This window comes from Gossypium raimondii, chromosome 13 (genome assembly GCF_025698545.1).
Source record: "Gossypium raimondii isolate GPD5lz chromosome 13, ASM2569854v1, whole genome shotgun sequence".
In the NCBI taxonomy this organism is placed as follows: domain Eukaryota; kingdom Viridiplantae; phylum Streptophyta; class Magnoliopsida; order Malvales; family Malvaceae; genus Gossypium; species Gossypium raimondii.
Genome location: NC_068577.1, coordinates 22,804,502 through 22,812,153, shown reverse-complemented (window position 1 = coordinate 22,812,153; position 7,652 = coordinate 22,804,502).

The window sequence follows — 7,652 nt, the reverse complement described above, 5'->3', positions numbered from 1 at the left end:
TGTTTGGAGTGATTTCAGGAATCAAGAAAATCAAGATTTCAAATCTTGGAAATCTTGGCCCAAGAAACTGAATCTTGCAGCCAAAGCGCATTGGATCTCCGTTACGAGCATCAACGAGCCAATTTCGGTAGGAGATGGACTACAAGCCCAAGTTCTTGAAGGCAATGCCCAATAAGAGGATTCCAAGCCCAACCAAGAAGTCAAACCATACTTAGTTGAAAATCAGGCCAAATTGTTAAAGTGGCCCAATTTGTAAAAATTTTAATTGTTTAATTTAATTTTTAGACTTTAGGAGTATTATATGTAAAAATTCGGCCCAAGCAGCCCATTAGAATGCCTTGGCCGAATTTCCCTCTTAAATTTGTTAATTAGGTTTTTTTTAAGTTTTCCTAATGAGATTAGGAAATAGTTATAAGGCCTATTTATAGGCATGACCGGCCACCCTTGTTATTACATTACATCACAATTACATTGAAAACTTCAGATTTGTTTTAAGTGAAGATTCTCTTTGAGTTCTTCAAGAATTTTCTCTTGAGTTTTCTTTAGAAGTAGTTTTAAAAATCTTTTTGATTGTGGGAGCCATCTTCAGCCTTCTTCTTTCCATTGATCTTCATTGGAGGGGAGATTAGAGCCGTTTGAAGGGAGTTGTGAAATCTTTTGGGATTTCAAGGCTTCTTAGGACTTTTCTTTATCTTATTGTTGTTCGTTTCTTTTAATTTCTTTACTGTTTGCGTCAAACTCATTAATTAATCCTTTAATTTCTTTGTTCCGTTTCCAACCATCAAAATCTTCAAGGATCTGTTCGGTGTTCTTATTGGCAGTAAGAAGCGATCGTTAATTCCTCTTTCAATTGATCTTGTCGGCTGCACATCCTAGATCTAATTAAACTCGGGTTGCTGAAATTTGGGAAAATTAGTTTGCTGATTCGATTTGGGCAGAATCGCAACCTACTTGAGTATCAAGAATTGTTTTGATTCATCAATCTTTCTTTTCTCTTGCCGCCCCAAACCCTAGCATTCTATTTATTATGATTGTTTTCTTTTGATCTAAATTTTTAATTTGTTTTCTTTTGGTGCTGATAGGTTCGGCAGTTTGGAAATTCTCTCTTTAAACTCAAATCAGGTTCTTGGCTTCCAAGAATTGACATCTCTTGGCGCGTTTTAATTCTTGTTGTCCTTTAATTGAATTGGGGATTTTTGTTTTCAGATCTGATTGGATTTAATCTTAATTCTCTGTTTCATTTTCAAATCTGATCGTTTAGAGTTTTCGTAGGAGTTTCCCGTGACTTGACAACTCGATCTTGGTCCGCGCGCAACCCTCTATCATTTGGTATCGGATTTTGGGCGTTTTGGGTGTTCTTGGTTAATTTCTAAACTGATCTCTATTTTTTAAACTACAAACAGCAGTTTTACCCAGAAAAATTTTTCAAAAAAAATTCATTTGAGTGGGACTGTGATTGAATATAAAAAAATATCTCCCGAAAAAAAGTCAGTCAAAAAAGTCAAAAAAATTGAAAAAGACGAAATCCAATAAAAATTTAAAAAAAAAGATTCAGCGGGTTGATTTTGGTGGCCAAACTCTCCAGATCAGAAATTCAATACTTAAGGACATTCCAGATTTAATTTCGTGATTTTTGGAGATTGGGAACACCTCGAACAAAGTTGTCAAGTTACTCCGCAGTTTTTCGGGTTTTTCGATTTCAGCAATTTTTATTGATTCTTAGCTGTAGGTTTTCATTTGTTTGCCTTTATTCTTCCTTTACACTATCTAATATATTATTGTTTCTTGTGTTAGTAGGATTTTAAGGTGTGCACAGTTCTTCCTCGGTGCAACACAAATTAATTGGTGTCTCGTCAGTTTTTGGCATCTTAGTGCAAATTAGGACTCTTTGGTAGTTTTGGTTCATACACTTTCTAATTGGTTGATATAGACTCTACTAAAGAACTCACAAGACTGAATTCTACCTCATTGAGAATTTGATTTTTCTTTTTGAGTGACTAACGGTGAGGTTTGCTAATTTTTCTTTTGAGTCTTCAGTATTTGTTTTACAGGTATTTCAAAAAAAAAAAAGAGAAAAAAAATAAGATGATAGTCTACCGCACCCTTAACATCTAAATGGGAGACGATTGTGATAACCAAAGGACCAATATTTTCCATTCTAGGTGTTTTATAAAAGGTGTAACACCCCTTACCCGAGACCATCGCCGGAATCGAGTACGAGATGTTATCCAAATTAACTTACCAATTCGGAGCATAAAAATTTGCTTTTAAAATTAAATTCACTGTTCACAACAAAACTGTTCACCTGCGCAACTGTCACTAATTTACTTATATCTTGAGTTAAGAAACACGAAATTAAAATCCGTAAATTTTCCCAGAAACTAGACACATATACCTTCTTACCATGAAATTTTTAGAATTTTTGGTTAAGCCAATTAGTACAGTTTATTCATTAAAGTCTCTCCTGTTTCACTACTTGACAGTTCTGACCTCTTGGCACTAAAAATCAATTATATCACTGTACAGAATTCATATAAGGTTATCATTTATTTATTTTGAAAATATACTCACTAAGGAATCTAGACATATAAATTATGACCTATAATTCTTTCTGTACAATTTATAATGATTTTCTAAAGTCAGAACAGGGACTTCAAAACCATTCTGACTCTGTCACACTAAAATTTAATTATCTCAAAATATAAAATTCCTTTGCCTACACCGTTTCTTTTATGTAAAAATAGACTTGATAAGATTTAATTCTACATATCATTCACTCTCTAATTCCTTTTCTAATATTTATGGTGATTTTCACATTCACGTCACTGTTGCTGTCAAAGAAACTGCTTCTTTGTATTAACTACCATTTACACATATATAACACCAAAACATAATATTTACTAATCATTTCAATAGCTAATCTTAACCATATCATATGAACATACTCAAAATGATTAAGACTCTATACATGCCATAGTTTTAAACATTCTGGAAAACACATAATACCGAGATGGTTATGATAGTGTGATACGAGCTCCGACGATCCTCAATTCGAGCAAGCTAAATCACTATAAAACAAAGGAAAGGAGAAAATGTGTAAGCTACAAATAGCTTAGTAAGTTACATGTAAACAATAATTACTCATTTAATAATTAACACTTTTAACATATAACAATTTCAATCACTTACACATGCACAATCTTACCAATTCACTTGCATATACATTTTCACACTTAACATTTATCACATATTCTCAATTCTTTCAATTGTACCTGCATACACACTTCATTTCATATTCACTTTAACTCATTATTAATCTCGTTGAACACTCAGAATATACACAGATACGTAGAGATTTAGCACATAAGTGGCACACTAATATGTAGCCGAAGCTACCACTGAAATGTAGCCGAAGCTACCACTGATCAATAACACTGGAAATGTCCACGGGCCTGCTCACACAAGTCGTCAGTGTCGCAACACATGCTAGATCACCCAACACCGGACTCAACTGTAACACTGTAACATCGATCTCTAGTGACATGTCACTTGTATCCACTTCTATTCCTAAGTTCAACCGGGGATTTACACTTAACACTTTATTTTCAACACTTTATCACTTGAATAATTCATGAACAATTTTCCTTCCACATTCAATATTAATTCACATATCAAATATAATTCACAATTTATAAAAATATAACTATTATTTACACGTAACTTACCTCGGATGCAAAACGACTATTTTTGTAAATTAGTCGATAACCTTCTCTTTTCCCCGATCACTTCTACTATTTCTTCTTTCTTGATCTATATTAACACAATTTAATGCATTTTATCAATATTCCATTCAAATACAACTTATACACAATATTTTGACAAACTTACATTTTTTCCCATAACTTTTCAAAATTCCACTTTTGTCCCAAAGCTCGTAAAAATAAAATTCACTAAATTCTTAAATTTCAAACTTCACTAAATCATATTTCATGCTCATAACAGCCCCAATTTCACAAAATCACAACTTCATGCACACTTTACCATCTTTCACAATTTAGTCCTTTTTCAACATTTTCATTGAAATTCATCTAGTAAAACTTGTAATTAACACTTCAAACATTCATTATCTAACATCACTAATCAATTTACAATTATATCATGAATGGGTCAATTTTTAAACTTTAATTTCATTTAAATTAAATGGTAGAAACATGAAATTCAAGCTTCAATAAGCATAAAAATACGAAAATAATTAAAAACGGGGCAAGAAATCACTTATAATTGAGCTTAGAAAAATCAAGAACCCTAGCTATGGTGACATGAATTTTTTTTTTTGGTAGCAAACGTCTGATTTTGAAGAAGATGGACACTTATTTTCACTTTATTTTGTCTTTTTCTCAATTTGGACAAAAATGTCCTTGACCCATTACTTAGATATTTTTCTAGAATTACCCTTTTGTGTCCATATCACTAATTTATGGTCTAATTGCCACATAAACATTTCCAATTTCATGAAATAATTCAATTAAGTCATTTAATCACTAATTAGACACACTTTGTATTTTTCTCAATTTAGTCCTAAAAATTCAATTAGGCACTAAATCATTAAAATTTCCTATCCATATTTTCACACAATATTTCAATCAATCGGAAATTAATAAAACTTTATAAAATTAAACTATTTCACTTCAGATTTGTGGTTACGAAACCACTATTCTGATTAGGCCCTATTTCGGGCTATCACAATTCTCTCCCCCTTAGGGATTTTCGTCCCCAAAAATCTTACCAGTGAATAAGTTGGGATACTGTTTCCTCATAGCCTATTCGGTTTCCCATGTTGCCTCTTCCACTCCATGTCGTTGCCATAACACTTTCACTAAAGCAATTTCTTTGTTTCTCAACTGTTTTACTTCTCGTGCTAAGATTTGAATCGGCTCTTCTTCGTATGTCATATCCGATCGAATTTCCACTTCAGTAGGTGAAATCACATGCGATGGGTCCGATCGATATCGTCCCAACATAGAAACATGAAACACATTATGAATTCTTTCCAATTCCAGTGGTAAAGACAATCGATAAGCCACTGGACCAACTCTTTCTATCACTTCATACGGACCAATAAATCTTGGACTTAATTTATCTTTACGGCCAAATCTCAAAATTTTCTTCCATGGAGACACTTTCAAAAATACTTTATCACCCACTTGAAACTCAATCTCTTTTCTTTTCAAGTCCGCATACGACTTCTGTCGATCCGATGCAGCTTTCAAACAATCACGGATTATCTTCACTTTTTCTTCGATTTCTTTTACCAAATCAACTCCATGTAACTGATTTTCATTAAGTTCAGTCCAATATAATGGAGTCCGACACTTTCGTCCATACAACGCTTCATAAGGTGCCATTTTTATGCTCAATTGATAACTATTATTATATGCAAATTCCACCAAAGGTAAATATCTTTCCCAATTACCTTCAAATTCCAATACACAACATCTCAACATGTCTTCAAGTATTTGAATTACTCTTTCAGGCTGTCCATCGGTTTGGGGGTGGAATGCTGTACTAAAATCCAATTTAGTACCCAATGCCTCTTGTAATTTCTTCCAAAACCTTGAAGTAAACCGTGGATCTCTATCAGATATAATAGACATAGGCACACCATGTAATCAGACTATCTCAGCAATATACAACTCAGCTAACTTGTCAAGTGAAAAACTCATTCGTACAGGAATGAAATGAGCTGACTTAGTCAATCGATCAACTATCACCCAAATTGAGTCTTTCTTTTAGGGTGACAATGGCAATCCGGAAACAAAATCCATAGTAATTGTATCCCACTTCCACTCCGACACCATAATAGGTTGAAGTAACCCTAAAGGTACTTGGTGTTCAGCTTTTACTCGTTGGCACACTAAACACTTTGTCACATACTCGGAGATGTCCCGTTTCATATTCGGCCACCAATATAATTTCTTCAAATCATTGTACATTTTTACACTACCGGGGTGAATTGCTTAACGACTATCATGCCCTTCTTGCAAAATTTTCTGGATTAAATCAACATTTTTCGGAACACATACTCTGTCACGAAACATTAAACATCCATCTGAATCAATCCGAAAATCAGAATTATCGTCCACTGCACACTGAGTCTTTCTTCTTTGCAATTCATTATCCACTTTTTGAGCCTCACAAATTTCTTGAAGAAACAACGGTCTAGCTTTTAACTCTGCAAACAATGATCCATCTTCAATCAATGTTAATCTCGTATTCAAAGCTCTCAAAGCAAAGAGAGACTTTCTGCTCAAAGCATCAACAACTATATTGGCTTTTCCCGGATGATAATCTATCACAAGTTCATAATCTTTCATCAATTTCAACCATCTTCGTTGCCGCAATTCAGATCTTTTTGTGTCATAACATATTTCAAAACTTTATGATCTGTAAAAACATGACATTTCTCACCATACAAATAATGACGCCAAATCTTCAAAGCAAAGACAATAGCAGCCAACTCCAAATCATGGGTAGGATAATTTTGTTCATGCGGTTTCAACTGTCGAGAAGCATACGCTATCACTTTTCCTTCTTGCTTAAATACACATCCGAGCCCATTTAACGACGCGTCACTATAAACAACAAATTCCTTTCCTGACTCGGGTTGGATAAACACTGGTGCCTCAGTTAAACACTTCTTTAATTTCTCAAAACTTTGTTGACACTCCTCAGTCCATTCGAACTTAACATCTTTTTGCAACAATTTTGTCATCGGTGAAGCTATCATCGAAAAGCCTTCTACGAATCGACGGTAATATCCCGCTAATCCCAGAAAACTCCTAACTTCAGATACATTTCTTGGAGGCTTCCATTCAACTATTTCTGATATCTTATTCAGATCCACTCGAATGCCATCTCCCGAGACAACATGTCCCAAAAATCCAACTTCACTGAGCCAAAATTCACTCTTGCTAAATTTAGCAAACAATTTCTTTTCTCGCAGAGTCTGTAGCACAATTCTTAAATGTTCGGCATGCTCAGCTTCACTTCGGGAATAAATAAGAATATCATCTATAAACACCACCACAAATTTATCCAAATAGGGCCGAAAAATCTGATTCATCAAATCCATAAAAATAGCTAGAGCATTAGTCAAACCAAAAGGCATTACAAGAAACTCATAGTGGCCTTACCGGGTTCTGAAAGCAGTCTTTGGTACATCTGACTCTTTCTGAATTGGTAATATCCGGATCTCAAATCAATTTTGGAAAACACTATAGCATCCTTTAACTGATCAAACAAGTCATCTATTCGGGGCAATGGATACTTATTCTTCACTGTCACTTTGTTAAGTTGACGATAATCAATACACAATCTCAATGTCCCATCCTTTTTCTTCACAAATAGCATGGGAGCACCCCACGGAGAGTAACTTGGTCTTACAAATCCTTTATCTGTCAACTCTTGTAATTGCACTTTTAATTCTTTTAATTCAGTTGGTTCCATTCTGTAAGGAGCAATCGATATTTGAGCAGTACCTGGCATTACTTCAATACCAAACTCTACTTCTCTAATCGGAGGCAAACCTGGCAACTCTTCTAGGAACACATCTAAATATTCACATACCACTGGCACTGATTCGATCTTTATTT